The sequence below is a fragment of the Enhydra lutris genome, unplaced genomic scaffold, assembly GCF_002288905.1.
Source record: "Enhydra lutris kenyoni isolate GAN:26980312 unplaced genomic scaffold, ASM228890v2 scaffoldscaffold77, whole genome shotgun sequence".
Taxonomy (NCBI): Eukaryota; Metazoa; Chordata; class Mammalia; order Carnivora; family Mustelidae; genus Enhydra; species Enhydra lutris.
The window spans coordinates 67486-87553 of record NW_019154161.1 but is presented as its reverse complement, the minus strand read 5'-3'; positions in this window follow the sequence as shown (position 1 = coordinate 87553).

The following is a 20068-nucleotide window of genomic DNA, read 5'->3' as shown; positions in this document are numbered from 1 at the left end:
TGTATGTAGCATCCATGTCCTGTGATGTCTAGTATATTTTATTTGTTTGGGTTTTTTTTTTTTAAAGACTTATTTATTTTAGAGAGAGAAAGGGAGGAAGAGTGAGTGTGAGCAGGGGGAGGGGCACTGGGAAAGAATCTAAAGCAGACTCCCCAGGGAGCGTGGGAGCCAGCCGCTGGACTTGGTCCCACAACCCTGAGATCATGACCTGAACCAAAATCGAGAGCCAGGCACTTAACCAATTAAGCCACCCAGGCGCCCCACAAAGAACACCTTCTTAATTTTATTTATCACTATTATTCTAGAGATGCTAAAAGCTATACACACAGTGGGCCGTCCCTGAGGGATAAATTCCCCTAGTAAATGTCAGCATGACTATAAAAAGAGAAACTAACCAAACTGCTCTTACTGCTATTTGGACCCTGCATGCTTAACTGCTTGGCATGACTTCTGTCAAAACACACAAAGGCTATAAAATTACGAATGGTAGATATGAGCAGCTTGGGGTTAAACCTGGGGACCCACAAGCATATCTAAAACCAGCTGAGGAAAAATTCTGCACCGCAGTCAGTCCTTATGATATGCCCACGTCTGGCAGGAAAGTAGCTCCAGAAGATGGACCTTTTCCTTGAGCCCCTCAAGAATGAGGAGAGTAAAACCAGAGGAGGGATTTGTTCCAGCTACACCCCAAAACTGGACCATTACTGCCCACCTGCCTGTACCCAGCGAGCTGTGTCCCCCATTTTCCTTAAGCTCTTCTTCCCAGCTTATCCTTCGACTCAAGCAAAAGACCTGATGGGCACAGTCCCCCATAATGGAAACTTCCTCAAGCAATAAGGACTGCTCTGACAGAGGCTCCAGTGGCCCAGACCAGTTTGAGCTTAACCTCCAAATCACACCTGCACATGGACCATGAGGTGACCGACAGTTACGTTTACCTCATGCTACAACTAAACCTCCGCTCATTTATGTAACACCCAAACTATGTACACACCAGTTTTCTTAAGGCATGTGCACGACCTAATGCCTGCCTCCGCAAGAACGGCAAGGCTCCTCTTTCTAGATATTCATCCTAACCCTAAGTAAAAGGAACCCACTCACCCTTGCTTAGGGAGTCAAGGCTTCGGAAATTATTTCCAATGAACGCCTTGTTTGCTGCAAAGAAAATTTCCTTTGTGTCACACCTTTACCTGGTGTGCTTCTATCTATGACTCACCAAGGCGTGAACTCGTGTTCATTCGCTTACATTAAAGAGAACTGGTTCTTGCTTAGGTGTGTTTCCTGCTATATCCGTAAGATAATTTTTTTAAAGATCTTATTTATTCACTTGAGACACACACACACAAAGACAACACAAGCAGGGGGAGAAGAGGAGGGTGAGGGAGGAAGCAGTCTCCCTGCTGAGCTGGGAGCCTGCAGTGGGGCTCTATCCCAGGACCTGGAGATCATGACCTGAGCCCAAGGCAGATGTTTAACCATCTGGGCCACCAAGCTGCCCCCAGAAGATAACTTTTAATACACTAATGTTCTCACATGCATTCTCTAGCTCTGAGGTAAGAGGATGGCATATGAACCCCAAACCATTATAAATATTGTGTGTTTACCCAAGATTTCTTGTCAAATGAACGCATCGACACAGGCATATACATTACCAAGAACTGCATTTATATCATATAATATATATAACGATATAAGTCGTGTCCATTTCTTATGTGGAAAGTAGTGGTGGCTTACAAACGTACTTATCAGATTCTAGTGTGAGTTGGAATTTCACAACACTGAACTGTAGATATTGTGAAAATGCAGACTCTGTTCCAGACTTCTGGAGTAGGATCGGAGCCTGAATTTCTAACAGAAGATAGTAGCCTATGGGCCAAGGGATACCTTTAAAATAAATAAATAAATAACAGAGGTAGAACTCAGGATTTTTGGAGGACTTAGAACTGAGGCATTTTATGACAATTACAGGTTCTACTATATTAGCAAGAACAGCACAACAATACTTTTCTGAGCATTTACTGGTTACTAAATAGCATCCTAATGATTTTTCATAAATTAATGCACAAGTAAGTAATAATCTAACAGAACATATTCTTCTTCTTTTTATGAGACTATTTTGACAAACATCCAGTACATGGAAGGGATTAGCTTTTAATCCAGGTTGTCTGATCGAGAATTAATCTAAAAGGACAGAACAGTATACAGAGACAAGCCTGCAGCAATCTGAGATGAGTGATGGAAACCAGAAGGCATCGACACAAAATCGATGTACCTTTTTTACATTTTATGCACACCTCCACCCATGTAAAAAGCAATTATATACACACTAAAAGTGACAGAATATAAACCTGTCAAGGTAACTGAAGAAACATTTTCAATGACATAAAACTTATAAACATCCCTGTGCGGACGATGCCGCTTCTGTCTTTTAATCACACTATAAAGATAAACACATAGAAAGCTCTGAAAACAGCTTTACATTCTATATGTATATTAACTAGAATTTAAATAAACATTTGGGGAAAAAAAGAAAACCTCTAACCTTTCTGGGTCTAGTATTTCACTGAAAATTTTCTTCCAATCATCATTCACGCTATGTTAGGTTTTAAAATTTTAAGATACTCGAACATGTTAATTACGTGATTCTGGGTTTCTTTTTCTGAAATAGAGTATGTCTGACACACGGGTGTGGAGTAAAACAGAAACCTGCAGGACAAGGGCCTGAATTATTTACAAACACCACTCCCAGGAGGCGGCATCTCCAGCGCACAAAGGAGGGAGCCTTCGTTTTCCAATGGAAACTACAAGCAAAGAGAAACTCAGAGGAGGGGGCTTCCGGTTTGAACGCGACGGCTCCCGCACAGCTTCCAGCAAAGCCGTGCAGCCCGGACGGATGACGAAGACATATTTACGTTACACAGGAGGTTTCTGGCAGCGGGCACCAAGCCAAGTGGAAGAAGTTAGCACCAGCGGCAGGGAAGCAAATTGGTGTCAGTGCCCGCAGCGCCGAGAAGGACATACCATAACGGCCCCCAAAAGGAAATCAGAACAGTAAATCAGAATTACCAATCTAATGATGAGAAAACAGTGGGTTTATACAAATTACAAGCCACGTGTAGAGCCCGCGTCCTGTAATGTCCAGCGTAATTTTTTTTTTTTAAGATATGAGAGAGAGAGAGAGAGAGAGAGAGAGAAAGCCCGAGCGGGGGAGGGGCAGAGGGCAAGAATCTCAAGCAGACTCCCCGCTGAGCGTGGGCGACAGGCGCTGGGCTCAGTCCCACGACCCCGAACTGAGATCACGACCTGAGCCGAAATCAAACGCCGGGCACTGAACCGACTGAGCCACCCAGGCGCCCTTCTGGTGCATTCTACACAGAGCATCCTTCTGTCCCACTCCAAACCGCAGGGCTGTTTGTCTTCCGGAACCTGGGAGTTACCGGGGACACGGTGCATCCTGCTGACTTGCGCTTTTTCTTAACCCTGGTGGGCCCGCAGCCGCTCAGGGATCCGGCGGGGACCTAACCTGAAATGACACCCCAGGACGCGACCAGGCCCACGACAGCGATCTTCACACGAACCGTCCCGCGGGGAACATTTCTGAGCGGGGCACGACACGATTCGCGCAGACCATTGTCCCCGTGCTACCGGGAGCCGGGTCACGGGAGGGAGAGGGAACGCGCGGGCCAGCGTCCTAAAGAGCTGCATGTCCGCGTCCTCTAAGAAAAGGGTTTTAGGTATTTTGTCGGAGAGAGAGGGAGAGAGGCGGAGAGAGAGTGCGCGCACGCGCTCGGGGGCAGGGGAGCAGTGGGGGTGAGGGGGCAGAGGAGGGGGAAAGCAGACACCCCCGGGAGCCCCACGCCACCCCGAGGTCGCACAAGAGTCCGAGGCCTTATGGACTGAGCCGCCGGCGCCCCTCAGGATCTTTTTTTTTCTTTTTTTTTTTTTTTTTTTTTTTTTTAAGATTTTATGTATTTATTTGACAGAGATCACAAGCAGGCAGAGAGGCAGGCAGAGAGAGAGGGGGCAGCAGGCTCCCCGCTGAGCAGAGAGCCCGATGCGGGGCTCGATCCCAGGACCCCGAGATCATGACCTGAGCCGATGGCAGACGCTTTAACCCACGGAGCCACCCAGGCGCCCCCCGCCTCAGAATCCTTTATAAAAAGGTGTCACGAAAACCGCCGCACACTCCTGGAGGACAGGAACGGCGCCTAGCGGGACGCGCACCCGCAGCTTCTCCCTGCGGGGACTTTCGGGGGCACAAGTGACAGGGGACGCCACGCTTACCTGAGCCTCAGCCATCGCGCTGTCCTTCCCCTCAGGCTCTGGAGGTCCTTCTCGGAGGAGCGTCGAGGCGCAGCCCCAGCCGCGTCGGGGGACGTGCCCTCAGAGCCGCCGCGGAGCCGCTTCCCCGCGCCGCCGCTCGCCTGCCGGCGGGACCGCGAAATGCAGGAAAGGCCGCACTTCCTGGTCCTTTGTGTGGGAGCCTCGCGGAAACAATGAGCGGCTCTGCGGGGACCGGCCCGGAGCGGCTCCGTCCGCGCCCGCCTCACAGCGGGCGGGCAGCCCCGTCCTTCCCGGACACCTGCGCAAGGGCGCGGCGGGCACCGCGGCCGCCCGGCAGCCGAGTCACAAGCCCGTCCGGGCCGCGGGCCCCCAGAAGCCAGAGCAAACCAGCCGGGCCCAAGATGGCGGGTGCCATGACCGGAAGCGCCTGACCAAATAAGGAAGAAAAGGCGCGGAAACCCCACTTTCCACCGATTCCCACCCCGAGTCCTGACTAGTCCTCCCCCTGGTCCACAGCTGTCACTCACACGGGGAAACCCGAAGCCCTGGGCTTCCCGCGCGCTCCCTGGGGATCTCCTGCTCCCCCATCTTGAGAGTGTACTTGGTGTGGGTCAACTTTCCTGTTTGTGTCCCTCATTCGCTGGGCCCTGCATGGCCCCGAATTCTTTCTTGTGACACTTGAGCAACATATTTGGGATGGGCTGGATCGGGACCCCAGGGTCTCCTCCCATCCCCACCCCGTCCACCCAGCAACACTTTCAGGGGGCCTTCCCCGCCCCCCCCACGCCCACGCGCTCTACAGCATAGGAACTGTGTGCTGCAGGCACCCTGTTACCTTGACCCAGCTGCGCTCGGCCATAAAACAATGGGAAGCCCTCTTGCTTACCCCTGGCCTCACTTGGGATCCCCTGGAGCCCGTAATTAACACAACACTGTTGTTTTCACCCAAACCAACGGACAGAACCTGAATGGGAGGGCTGCAGATACCGACCATTTTTGAAACTCCCCAACTGATCCCATTGGAAAGCATTTGGGGAGGTGACCAGACACCTTCATCTGCCGCAACTTTAAAATAACCAGTCTAAGATCATCCTTTTAGGGGCGCCTGGTGGCTCAGTCTTCGGACTGGGTCATGATCCCAGGTCATGGGATCTAGCCCCTACCTGGCTTCCTGCTGGATGAGGAGCCTGCTTCTCCCTCTCCCACTGTCCCTGCTTATGTTCCCTCTCTTGCTGTGTTTCTCTCTGTCCAATAAATAAATGAAATCTTAAAGAAATAAAGTAAAATGATCCTTTTTCCAAAAAAGACATATTTTGGGGTGACAAAGTACTCCTCTTGATGTGGAAGAAAAAGCAAGAAGAAAGTTAAATATCCTTACTTCCTACAGCCTATTGACAAGTCCTTAAAACAGGTAGAGTGAAGCTCAGCGACCTTGATGTTAATACTTTGCTAAGGGCAAAAGGCAATCTTAGCTTAACATTATCCCAAACATCCCCCACCCCCACCCCAGGATCCTGTAAGTCTGCTTTAGCATATAAAAATTTTTTTGGAAATTTCTGTTATATCTACCCCCCCAAGATACATGTTGGCACTCATCCTCCAAGCATATGGCCCACTGATACGCATCTGAAGGGTCTCATGACTAAAGTCTTATTAGATAGTAATAATCGACTTTACTTATCCCCTCAAGATCCTTGAAATCTCTCTTCCAAAATTCCTTAGGGACTTACATTATCCCTAACCTCTTCCCCACTTGAAAGTATGTAATCGGCCTCTCCTCATGACCCCAGTTCACCTCTTTCTGCCCAGGGGTCCTGTCCCATTAATAAAAATAGCAATAAAATCACCTTTTTTTCACCAAAGACGACTCAAGAATTCTTTCTTGGCCGTGGGCTCTGAACCCTAACATGTTTTCTACATCACCCTTTAGTAGGTAAATGTTTATTCTCATGGGTAACCGCCAGTTTTCCAAAGTGAATGCACTTTTAACACTCCTATCAGCAATATATGAGAATTCTAACTGCTCAACATTTCCACTAAAATTTGATGTTATCCTTTTTGTCTCTGTGTTAGCCATTCTAGATAAGAGTAACTGGTTTCTCACTATAAAATATGAAGTGGTCTTACTACAATTGTCCTACTGACTGTCCTACTGAATGCGTAGAAGAGGAAAACTTTCCTTCTAGATTCTTTGGCTGGTGTAATAATTAAACTGACATTATACAGATTATTCACAGGAAAAAAACAAATTTAATTTCTTCATTATAAGAACCTCAAAAATATTATAGACTCAAAGACAAGCAAATGATGTTCATATGCCATTCTGACCTAAGGAGAAGGGGGTAGAATTTAGAATTTAGAATTTCAAAAAGGGGGAAGTATATTCACAGGAAAAAGGAAAGAGCAAATGTTGGCAAATGTTTTCCACAACAGGCAGATGAATCTTTCTCAAAAAAAAATTAACTCTGTATTAGCTCTCTTCCAGATTAAGGTCCCCTATCTAATTTCTTTTGGCAGTTAAATGAGAGGCAAAATACCATTTCCTGAGTCTGCTGGGTCATAATTGCCTTCAACTCAAAACAACCCACATGCAAAGTGATTTATTTTGACATCACATATTCTCTCCCAAATGAGTGAAGAAAAGTGGCTCAGTGGGTTAAGCATTTGACTCTTGATCGCAGTGATATGAGTTCAAGCCCTGCACTGGACTCCATGCTGGGCATGTAGACTACTTAAAAAAAAAGAAAAGAAAAGGGGCACCTGGGTGGCTCAGTGGGGTTAAGCCTCTGCCTTTAGCTCAGGTCATGATCTCAGGGTTCTGGGATGGAGCCCTACATCGGGCTCCCTGCTTGGCAGAAAGCCTGCTTCCCCTTCTCTGCCTACTTGTGATCTCTCTCTGTCAAATAAATAAATAAAAGCTTAAAAAAAAAAAGAGAGAAAAAAAGTAATGTGTGTGTGTGTGTATGTAACTATTTTAGCCTTAAAAGTGAAGGAAATATTTCCATTTGCAACAGGATGTTCTCAGAGGACATTTTGCCAAGTTAAATAAGCCACACACAAGAATAAATCAATTCTGTATATAATCACATATAATCCACATATATGTGGAATCCATAAAAAATCAAAATCATAAATGTGAAGATTAGCATGTTTGTTGTCAGGGGCAGAAGTTGAGGGAAATGCTGAGATACTAGTCAAATGGTAAAAAGATTCACTTAGGGAAGATAAATAATTACTGAAGGTCTGTCAACTAACCTTCTTGCTCAACCGTAGACCCCAGGCATTAAAACCAGAAATAGACAAGAAGACTGCTTGATTCATGCTGTGAAACCCATCGTCGTCACTTTTTATCACATCATTTTAGGCGTTGATGAAGACGTTTGACCAGAACATTCCAATCGCCAGACCAGAGAAACCCTAAGAGCAGCAGAGTGCCTGTAAGACCTCATCCCCTTCTCTGGACCTTCCCTGCTCCTGGTGGTGCACTGAACGCGTGCCAATCTCCACACACGATCGTGTGTTCCCTGCCTGCTCTCTCGCATGTGCCCCCCACCCTAACCTCTCCCTAGAAAACACTAGGTGTCCATCCCATTGGTAGGGAGATTGGTTATTGAAGGCTTGAGTCTACGTACTCTCCCCAAAATAAATTTCTCCCCTTTGCTGTTCCAATCCCTTGTCTCTTGAGTTCTTGGCATCTTTTGTGACGAGCTTATAGGAGTTTTTTCAGCAACAGTGTGGGCAAATGCAGCCAGGAACTATCCTTTCATCTTTGTCCAGTCCCCTAGGGATTCATTCCCTTGGCCAGAGCCCTTGGCAAGGCAGTGCACCGGGGCTTACCTGTTCATTTCCTGAGTTAGGAGTGAAGCTAAACAGTAGTGTATTGTATACTTAAGATTTGCTAGATCTTTTTAAACATTGGCTAAATGTATTGTATGCTTAAGATTTGCTAGGAGAGAGCATCTTAAGTGTTCTCAGCGCACACGCAAATCGCAAATCTTAGCTATGTGAGGGGAGGTATATGTTCGTTAGCTTGACCGTGGTAGTGATTTCACAATGCATATTTGTATTTACTTCTTAACACTTGAGCCCCTGGGTGGCTCAGTCAGTTAAGCGTCTGCCTTCAGCTCAAGTCTTGATCCCAGAATCCTGGGAACCAGTCCCACGTCCCTCTGGGCTTCCTGCTCAGCAGGGAGTCTGCTTCTCCCTCTCTCCTAGCTCCTCCACCCACCTCTCTTGCAAGCTCTCTCTGTGTCAAATAAATAACACAATCTTAAAAAAAGAAAAAAAAAAAGGAACAACTACAGGATGCTCAGAAGTAGGAAACAGGGTGCCAAATGGGTTGGCTCTTAAAGCACAGAATCTAGTAAGACAGGATTTGGGAAACAAAACACAAAGTTCTTTGCTCAGCCCACATATATCAGCTTTTGGGGTTCAGCAAAACGTGATTACCTGCCATGGAGATGTTTTAACCAAACCAAGGTGAGCTCACTCCTTGGTGAGTTTCAGGTAGAGTCCAGGCTACACCTTGTGGAGTTGTCAAACGAAGGAAAGTTCATTTACAGCGAATGAAAAGATCACAGGGAGTAACTTCCAAAGCCATGAATCTCTGAGCAGGGGTGAGCGGGTTCCTTTTATTTAGGGTTAGGATGAATATTCAGGATGAGGAGTTCTGTCATCCCAGGTAGGGGCAGGCATCAGGTTGCACAGGAGCCTGCGTCTATAGGTATCCTATGTTATGTTAGAGGCTTGTGCTCCTCCTGGGACGGAGACGTTAACTTTATAAGGAAACAGAGGTAACTGTCAGCCCAGATGAAGGGTTGATGGGCGAGTTCTCAGAGCCCGTGCAAGCTGAATGGGGCTTTAGGCTCCATATCTCAGGACAGGAATGCAGGGCCTTGTTTACTTTTCAGACAGCGCTGGAAATTTGTGCCACTGATTTATTGTCTCTGATACGGTTAAGCCAGACTGTTCATTTTCTCATTCCCTTTGTTCCCTTAAACTCATGAACCAGGGGCGCCTGGGTGGCTCAGCTGGTTAAGCAACTGCTTTCGGCTAAGGTTATAATCCTGGAGTCCCAGGATCGAGTCCCACATGGGGCTCCCTGCTTGGCAGAGTCTGCTTCTCCCGCTGACTTCTCTCCTCTCATGCTCTCATTCATTCTCTCTCTCTCTCAAATAGATAAATAAAATTAAAAAACAGCAACAACTCGTGAACTAGTAAAGTTTTTGCGTTGTTCTGTAATTCTGACATATTCTAGGAAGTTCTGCAGGAAGTGTGCTAGGACAAGCAGAGCCCTTTAAGGCATAGATCACAGAAGATAGCTGAGGACTTACAAGGACTCCTCTTTCTTTTGCTGGGAACCCCTCACACTCTCTGCTTACACTGTGGGAGGAGCGACAAACCAAAATTCTCATCGCCACTAATCTGTTCAGTCCCGGAGAGATGAGGGTGGGACCAAGCCTGGACAGAGCTTCAGAAGAGCAGGGATCTGGGGAGTGGGCTGTGGAGGGAGAGTTCTCTAGGCTTCTTATCTCCCTGCCTATGGCGTATTGCCAGTTCTGTCTTCCTAAGTTTGTGTATGGGACAAGGACAGGCTGCCCTAAAATGTGCCACTTCGGGATACTGTTTTAAATTGAAAGTTATTTATGAAACAGCCAATGCTAAAAGAACACTCTGGGGCGCCTGGGGGGGCTCAGTGGGTTAAGCATCTGCCTTCCACTCATGTCATGATCTCAGGGTCCTGGGATTGAATCCCGCATCAGACTCCCTGTTCGGTGGGGAGTTTGCTTCCCTCTGCCCCTCCTCCCACACGTTCTCTCAATTTCTTTCTTCTCTCAAATAAAAAAAACTTAAAAAAAAAAAAAAGAATACTCTGACCCCCATCAGTCTCCAGAATGCAAGAAATCAATCTCTGTGTGAACAGTACCCTCCCTGTACCAAGAGATAGAGACATTCTTATCCCCAGAGGTAGAAAATCTTGAGCTGAGAAGTCTGCATGAACAGACCTTGTTACTTTTTGCTAATTTATGACTCCAGCCCAAATTCTCTTAGGAATTTCTTAATTGGGACGCCTGGGTGGCTCAGTGGGTGAAGCGTCTGCCTTCGGCTCAGGTCATGATCTCATGGTCCTGGGATCGAGCCCCGAATCGGGCTCCCTGCTCAGCGGGGAGCCTGCTTCTCCCTCTGCCTGCTGCTCCCCTTGCTTGTGTTCCCTCTCTCTCTCTCTCTCTTTGACAAGTAAATAAATAAAATCTTAAACAAAGAAACAAAAAAAGAATTCCTTACTAATTGAAGGCCCAAACATAAGTTTTCTTTATCCTGTCAATTCCTCACAAACTTACCGTCTTTTTTTTTTTTTTTTAAGTATAAAAACTGTCTGTTCTGACCAGTTCTTTGGGTCTCAGTTTCATTACTGGGCTTTCACGTGCATGTGATTGAACTTCATTTCCTCCTGTAACCAGTCTCAGTCATTTTAATTCTCAGACCAGCTAGCATAATCACGAGTGGTCAAGGAACATCGCTCCTCCCCACAGTCATTTTTACTATAAAATCATAAAGAATTACAGAGCTAATGGCTCTTCACGCCCACCTCCAAAGAATGAGCAATTTATCTGCACACCTGATGAAACTCTTGTGCATCTCGGTAAAGCACAGTCTAAATTAGAGGGTCTTTTTGTAACCATTTGTTACAGTGCAAAAGGTGATGGCCATTGTGTCAGGTGTGTGGAACAGTGCAGGTAACAGCAGTCAGTCACTCCCGATGGTGTTCTCACATGTCCCTGTATTAGGTTAAAAAAAATATATATATATATATATGTGTGTGTGTGTGATTTTATATTTATTTATTTGAGAGAGAGAGACAGAGAAAGCACAGGCAGTGGGGAGGGGCTTAGAGAGAAGCAGGCTTCCTGCTGAGCAGAGAGCCTGATCTGGGACTTCATCCCAGGACCCTGGGATCGTGACCTGAGCTGAAGGCAGATGCTTAACCGACAGAGCCACCCAGGCGCCCCTAGACACATATTTTTGCTTCGTGTGCCCCTGTGCCAGCATTCTGGTCACTGACATAGAAAAAGTAGTACTCGGACAGGGAAACTGAAGGGCTCCGTAAAAATCTGCTTCTTGCTTCTTTTCCTGATTCTATTTTTCCAGGACCTGCACCCTCACTTTACAAGTCCCATAGAACGAATCAGCTACGTCCTCCTCATATGGGACAAGGAACTAATGATTTCTTCAATAGATAACACCTAAGGAGTTAGTGAGAATAACCACAGGAAGTCATCACGTACATATTTGAGACCACGGAAACTAGACATCTGGACACAAATCATGACTTATGGGGGACACCTGGGTCCTTATCCTTGTCCTAGAGAGTTCCTGGATTTATGTCCAGACCACCATGATCCTCAATAAAATCCCTAGTCCCCAAGCAAAGATGAGACTCTCTCTCCTCTCTTTTCTGAGTCTCCCAGACCAAGAGCACCTGCACCCTCTCTCTCTACCTTCAGTAAACTCTGCTCTCACCTCCTGTTGGCTCACATCTGACTTCTATCCTGTGTGTAGCCAGAGAGAGGCCCTCTCGGCTGGTCCTGCGGGACCCCCTCTGGGTCCTTGGACCAGCCTACCTGCATCCTCTTGGTGGCCAGGAAGAGACATTCAGAGGAACAGCAATTAGACCACCAAATGAAGTCTGTGCAGCATTTTGACTTTTGGGAGCTGCTGAGCTCTTCGTCTGGGAGACAGGGTTGTTTTACCAGTGACGTAATTTCTGTCTGTGCTTTTCTGTGTCACTGGTCTGTTCTCCACGGAAGAAGGAAAACTGGAAGAACAGGCCTGGGAACCTGTTCTTACTTCCCACTCTCTTTGTGGGCTGAATTGCTTCTGTTGGCTCTGGCTCCCTATAGTGTCTTCTTCCCCTGGGAATTCCCCAGGCCCACCCGTCAGCCCTGGAGGCAGGGCCCTCGGTTTACTCATCTGTCTCCCTGCCCAGAACTCGGACAGTCCGGGAGCTTGCTCCCCACTCCCTTTGTGCTAGTTGACTGGATGTGCTGCTTCACTTTCACTGTAATGACTGCAAACTTTCTTTATCCCGACTTCTGGACAATTTCAAGGCTGTTAGTTGGGAGAATCCCTCAGCTCTGAAGAAAAGGGACCCTTGTTCCTTCCTACCTAAAAGCATGTTCTTAGGTGTTTTTAGGTGACTAAGAACTAAGGGAAAGTGTCAGAGGTTATTCCCTGATGCCAGCGGTCTCCTAGGGAAATCCCCCCATGATAACGGATTTCTGGATCACCAGCGGTTGCACATATAAGGATAGATCATTCAGGGCTCCAAGTCCCCATGGCAGTCCTAGACTGCTGCTGGAAGGAACTGAGATTTTATTTATTTACTTGACAGAGAGAGAGCGAGAGCACAAGCAGGGGTTTGACAGGCAGAGGGAGAAGCAGTCTCCCCACTGAGCAAGGAGCCTGATGCGGGACTCCATCTCAGGACCTTGAGATCACGACCTGAGCCGAAGGCAGATGCTTAACCGACTGAGCCACCCACATGTCCCTAAATAAATAAAATCTTAAGAAAAAAAAAGAAAAAGAAACAGTCTTATTTTGGGACAAAACTATTTTCTTTTCCCTCAATGAATATGTATTTTTATTCCTCATAATTTTTCTTACCAAATCTCAGCTCTTAACTTTCCTTGCCTACAGAGTTATTTCCTTTATTATTTCCAATAGTCTTAATGACATTGATTAGAGTTCTTAATACTTGGAAACCTTAATTTCTAGTGTAAACTAAGTGGGAAGTAATTGTGAAATGTCTGTAAAACCAGAATTCTTTAGATTGCCAATTTATGAATATAATTCAAAAATTTTAGAAACATATATAAATATATTCATAGTACAATCTTTTAATAAAGCAAAAAATATGTTTATTAACAGACCCAAATTTACCTTTAGTTTCTTTATAATAAGATAAAAGTAGATAAACCGTGGTCAGTACTTAATGTCTTAATATTTTCTCTTATTCTGAAATGATCTGGACTATCCACGAGCTGAAGTTTAATCATCATTTAACAGCAAAACTTGAAAATTTTGGGTTACCAAAGATTCAGAAGCTATTAAAAGTTTACTACAGGGACGCCAGGGTGGTTCAGTGGGTTAAGGCCTCTGCCTTCGGCTCTGGTCATGATCTCAGGGTCCTGGGATCGAGCCCCGCATCGGGCTCTCTGCTCAGCAGGGAGCCTGCTTCCTCCTCTCTCTCTGCCTGCCTCTCTGCCTACTTGTGATCTCTGTCTGTCTGTCAAATAAATAAATTAAAAAAAAAAAAAAAAAAAAAGATGTCCCTTAGGAACCAACAACAGTGCAACATAAAGACAGACAAAAGAAAACAAAGAACATCCCTGGGGGGAAAATGGATCAGTAACCAAAGAGTACTCTACCAAATTTAACCAAAGAGTTGCCAGCCCCAAGGACCTAGATCTACATATATTTTCACTGGTTACTCTAAGTTTAGAAAAAATGAAAAAGGACTCCCAACACTCTTGGTGCACCAGAAGCCACAGGTAGTGATTCTGGGAGGCTGACAATGGTAAGAAATCTTACATTCTGCTGGCTGTATGGCTGCTATGCCAGATCTGTCTGCTGCAGCAGTGTCCAAATTAGGCAGTGTCTAGCAAGTTAAAAATATCCTGCCAACTAGGCCCGTTGTTAGGGAACAAGATTTCCTGTCTCCTCAAAGTCCTTCTAGCTGGACTAAGACTGACATGGACACGAGATAGATTAATATCCCCAATATCATGACTTTAGTTGAAACCAAGAGTCAAACGTTCAACTGACTAGGCCACCCAGGTGCCCCAAGTGGACAGGTTTTAATAGGTTCAGGAAAGGATGTAGCAGAGGGAGCTTCAGAGGAAAAGGTAGGTAGAGCAACAGGATAGAATGGGAGTGTAGATGAGAAAGGGAGAGAACAGAGGAAGATGGCACGGGAACTGGGGCCTGAGCACATGGTGGCTGTGTAGTGTCTGTTGGTTGACATAGAATGTATAGGAAGGGAAGAAGAGGCCCCAGAAGCCCTTTTTTGTGTTTGTAATCACTTGCCTTAGTGACTTGAAAAATTATATGTTGGAATAAGGCAATATGTTCTTGATAGAGTTTGGAACCTTCAAAATACCAATTAAAATAATAATCCCATTCAGTTTTTGTCAATGTTAGAACCAAGTATGTCCAACTGTGACTTGGAAATGTCAAAGAATCCACTTATGGCCATTGAAATTCTAAAGCTCTTATTAAGTCAGTCCATTTATATACAAAAGCCCATGAGGAGGGAAAGTATTTTTTATCCATAAGGAAGGCATCTCTTCCTTCTGCTGGAATAGAGGAGTAGTATACTGGAGCAAGAGCAAATCCAAAAAAGACCAAGTCCAGGAATGCCTGGGTGGCTCAGTCAGTTAAGCGTCTGCCTTCGGCTCGGTTATGATCTTAGGGTCCTGGGATGGAGCCCTGCACCTGGCTCCTAGCTCAGCAGGAAGAATGCTTCTCTCCCTCCCTCTGCCCTTCACCCCCAACTCTTTCCCACTTGTTTCTCTGCTCTCTCTCATGCTCTCTCTGTCTCAAATAAGTAAACAAATTTTTTTTTTTTTTTTTTTTTTAGGAAGGGATTGAGGTATAAAACTGTATGACTCAAGGAATGGCAGATAGGTCTGAGTTTGGGGTTGGCAGGTTGCTGTCATGAGTAGAGAACAGGCAGTATCTATTTTTTTTAAATTTTATTTATTTATTTGACAGAGGAGAGATCACAAGTAGGCAGAGCAGTAGGCAGAGGGAGAGGGAGAAGCAAACTCACAGCTGAGCAGAGAGCCTAACATGGGTCTTCATCTCAGGACTCTAGGATCCTGACCTGAGCCAAAGGTAGATACTTAACCAAATGAGTCACCCAGACATCCCTAAATTATTAAAACCTGAAAAAAAAAAAAAAAGACCAAGTCTATCTCCTCCTATTGGGTCTGTAGTGACCACCAGTGATAGGAAAAGAGAGCTCCTCTGGACAAAAACCTCCGACTTCATTTTAGCAAGGTATCCCATTATTAATTTTCATAGTTGGAAAGGAAAATTTGCTTTGTTCCGGAGGCTGGCCGATGGGGAACATGGTAGATTCATGTCCAAAGACAATCTACAAAGTCACCGAGCAAGCAGGAAGTGTTTAAGGGGCAGACACACAGGTATCGTGAGCATGACATGCAGGGGAAGCAGTGCTCCAGGGCTTCATCACTACTGATGTGATGTCAAAGAGACTCACGAGCCTCAGGAAGGTCACTTTCTAAAAGTTAGTCTTGGTTTTCTAGAAACACTGGGTTCTGCGTTTCCTCTATATCACAGGTCTGTTGAAATCTCAAAGAAGCTGCAATCAGTCAAGACTTAAAGTAGAGACCATAGGTCAGTGAGTTAGACGTACATAGCCACTAGAATTCTTGGAACAGTTATAGTGTGACAATGTCTGTATTTGGAAAATAACATTGATACATTATTAATGCAGTATTTATTGATTATTTATTTATTACGTATTTATTGATTACGTCTGTAATACGTATGGTGCTGTGCTGGGACCTCAGGAACATGTAGGTGGGTTAATCCTCATAATACTTTAGGGGTTGGTACTAGATGTCCCCTATTTTCCCTGAGAATGTAGATCCTGGGCCCTGCCTTTTTGTTTCTTTTTCTTTTTTTAACATGAAGTGTATAAAAGAGGAGCTAAATGTAAACTGGAGGAATATATATAACAAAAGCATGAACTGGAATGTATGAGGAAGTTCTCGTTGTTGAATAAGAATTAAATTGCCATGAGATAAACAGGAAAAAATCAAATGTAATAGCATATGTATGGAGACTCCACACAGATGGGAAACTTGCAAAGACTGGCAAAGTAAAATATATTTGTCTTTCAGGAGAAGAGAAGAAGAAGGAAAAGAAGAAGAAGGTCGAAGTCTGGCAACTCCAAGGGAAGAAATGAAAGTCACAGAAAGCAAAAAAGAGTAAATATTTGGTAAACAAATATTTCCTGGGTGACTCAAAAATAAAAGATATAGAGTACTTTGTTCAAATAGAACTTACTAGGTTCCTCCCTGTTTCTCAAATCTAGTTTATATCATAATGTAGTTATGTATGGTGAGAGATCTCATTCCGGGGCATTCTTCATCTTCAAAATTTTAGGTAGTAGGGGGGAAGTAAAGACTTTTCCAGAGTCTGCTGATTTTGATTGCTTTTTAATTCAAAGTAATCTTTCTGCCAAAGTAGTCCATCAGGGGGCAGCCTGGGCTTGGCCCATATGATCTGTAGGCTATTTTGTTGAATTTAATAAGACACATACAGAAAGAAAAAAAAATACTGTGTGAAATTACATGGAATCTAAACAAAGTTAAAATCATCAAAGTGAAGATTAGACGGTTTGCTTCTAGCAACTTTGAGCGAAGGACATGTTGAGACGTTGATCAAATGATAAGACGAAGTCAGTAATGGGAACCCTCCCTAAAATGGAGTCAGGAGGTTTCAGCAGGGGGAACCCTTGGGCCTTATCATTCATAGTCAACAGCAGCTCCAACAGGAAGGGAAGGTCTTGACCTTACACAAATTTGGAGATAAAATCCACATCCGATGCCAATACTCTACTGTTCCAGCTGGAGAAAGAGATGCTTTTCTTATTCCTCCCAGGCAACAGCTCAACCAAGGAAAACCTACCATCTTTCAAACTACCAATTACTCCAAAAATTTCTACTCAGGTGCAGACCTCAACTTACCCCTTGTCTTCTTGAAAGAGCTTGCCTCTTCTTTGTTCCCTGGCCTTGGCCATGGTTTTACCGCAGCCTGTTTGTCCCTAATTGCAATTTTGTTATTCCTGAACAAACCCATCTTTTGGTAGCATAACTAGTAGTTTTTATTCATAAGGTTAAATATAACAAGGTTCACTTAGGCAGGATGAATAAACACTAGAGTTCTATACAGGACAGTGACTGTACTTAATGTAAACTTGAAACTTGCTCCATGAAAGCACCTAAAGCATGCTCACCACACACAAAAATCTTAATTATGTAGGGTGAGGAATGTGTTCTTTATCTTGATGGTGGTCATCATTTTGTGGACAAATAACAATAGGGGTCCACAGGACAGGGAAGACAAGACAGATTTCTTAACATAAGAGAACTTACTTTAGGCTCCCAGCCATTTTATGATTATGCCAGCAGTACTTACCTAAGCACCTGTCCCAACAACTTCTTGGGATAGGTTAAAATTACAGAAAAGTAGTCATCGGTAGCTAACGATTTTAAGGAAGGAAAAGAATGTAAACACAAGCAGCAGCTCCTGGACCAGGAGATAGTCTAACCATATAAGAGACAATAAATTCAGGACACCTGGGGGGCTCAATTGGTTAAGCTGCTGCCTTCGGCTCAGGTCATGATCCCAGGGTTCTGGGATCAAGTCCCGCATCAGGCTCCTTGCTTGGCGGGGAGCCTGCTTCTCTCGCTGCCTCTGCCTGCCTCTCTGCCTGCTGGTGTGTACTCTCTCTCTCTCTGACAAATAAATAAAATCTAAAAAAAAAAAAAGACAATAAATCCATGGTATAATTTCTGCCACTGTCGACAAAGTAAAGACTCACTGAACACAGATTCCTCAGTGGGTTTTGTGGGACTTAAACCGCTATGAGCACCCAAATAATGGACTAAAGGAGACAGAAAAATCACGATGTCCACCCTTTCTGGGCCTGTGACTTCAAGCACCTAGGACCTAGACTTTGTCAATTTAGGATGACTTTTGACTGATTTTATACTGAAATGTCCTTTGCTAGGCAGCTTGATAAATATGCACGTGCCCTTAGCTTAAAATTAATCCTGTTTTGTTGTTTTGGTCTCTAGGTTTGGAAATGTCCTTGGTGTTGTCTTCACCTGTTGCCAGTGAAGCCTGTCCTTTTCCTGCCTTTCGGCTTAGCAGTATCTTTTGGCTCAACATCCACCAAGAGGTGAAATCAGCTTGGTGTTAAAAAGTCACAATGAGGGACACCTGAGGGGCTCAGTTGGTTAAGCCGCTGCCTTCGGCTCAGGTCATGATCCCAGGGTCCTGGGATCGAGTCCCACATCTGGCTCCTTGCCCCGCAGGGAGCCTGCTTCTCTCTCTGCCTCTGCCTGCCACTCTGCCTGCTTATGTGGGCTCTGTCTCTCTCTGACAAATAAATAAAAAATCTTAAAAAAAAAAAAGTCACAATGAATATGGATATTTACTGTTTTACCCTTGAGCAAACACTGGATGTTCAGGGGCGCCTGGGTGGCTCAGTGGGTTAAAGCCTCTGCCTTCAGCTCAGGTTGTGATCTCAGGGTCCTGGGATCGAGCCCCACGTCAGGCTCTCTGCTCAGCGGGGAGCCTGCTTCCTCCTCTCTCTCTGCCTGCCTCTCTGCCTACTTGTGATCTCTGTCAAATGAATAAACAAAATCTTAAAAAAAAAAAACAAAACTGGATGTTCATAAATCAAAAACAAGGTCCTGAATGAGTATGTGTAAAAAGCACTGACTTCAATGAGAAAGAAACTTGGGTGCCTAAACATGCAGTTCTCTGCTCCCGTATATCTGCTTTTGGGTTTCAACAAAAAATGAGCACCTATGATTGAGATTGGGAATAAGCAGCCAAACAACATTTTGATCTCCTTCAATCTGTTCAGTGGGGAGAGAACCCAGAATGGGACCACACCTGGAAAATTTTCAGAAGAAGATGGATCTGGGCAGGGCTGTGGAGGGGGAGGGTTCTAGGCTTATGATCTCTTTGGTATGACCGATTGCAGTTCATCTTCCTGAGTTTGTGTTGGGGGCAATGGCAGGCTGCCCTAAAATGTGCCCCTTTGCTATATTGATTATTTTGAAATAAAAGTTACTTAGGAAATAGCCAATGCAAAAAGAACACTCCAGCCTCCATTTGTGTCTGGGAAGCAGAAAATCTCCCATGCAATAGATAACTTTCCTCCACAGAGAGGTAAAGAGGTATTCTTATCTCTGTGGAGAGGAAATTAAGAACTGAGAAGTGGGAGCACCTAAATGGCTCAGCTGGTTAAGTGGATCAGGTCATGATCCGAAGGTCCTGGGATTGAGCCCTACATCGGGCTCCTCACTCAGCGGGATCTGTTTCTCCCTCTCCCTCTGCCTGTTGTTCCCCTGCTTGTGCAGTCTCTCTCTCTGTCAAATAAATGAATAAATAAAATCTTTTTTTAAAAAATTTTTAAAAAAGAACTGAGAAGTCTGCATGAACAAACTTTGTTACTTTTCATTAGCCTATTACCATGACCCAAATTCCCATTAGAGTTCCACATTTTTTTTAAAGATTTTATTTATTTATTTGACAGACAGAGATCACAAAAAGGCAGAGAGGCAGGCAGAGAGAGGGGGAAGCAGGTTCCTTGCTGAGCAGAGAGCCTGATGTGGGGCTTGATCCCAGGACCCTGAGATCATGACCTGAGCTGAAGGCAGAGGCTTGACCCACTGAGCCACCCAAGCGCCTCATCAGTCTGCTCTTGATAAGAAAATACAAATAGTTGTTTTCTCTCCACCTACCTAGAAAAACCAGTTTTTATGTCTTGCCTTTATCAGATCTTTAACATCCCTCATCCTATTTAGGCACGTACTTTAAAACTATCTAAGGTTTTAACAAATTTCCCCAAGATTTAAATCATGAACAAAGTCCTGACTAATTAGGCTTGCTTGTTTGGTATGTAACATTCCGGTTCTGGCTATGGAAGTGTTATGTATCACAGAATAACTGAGTT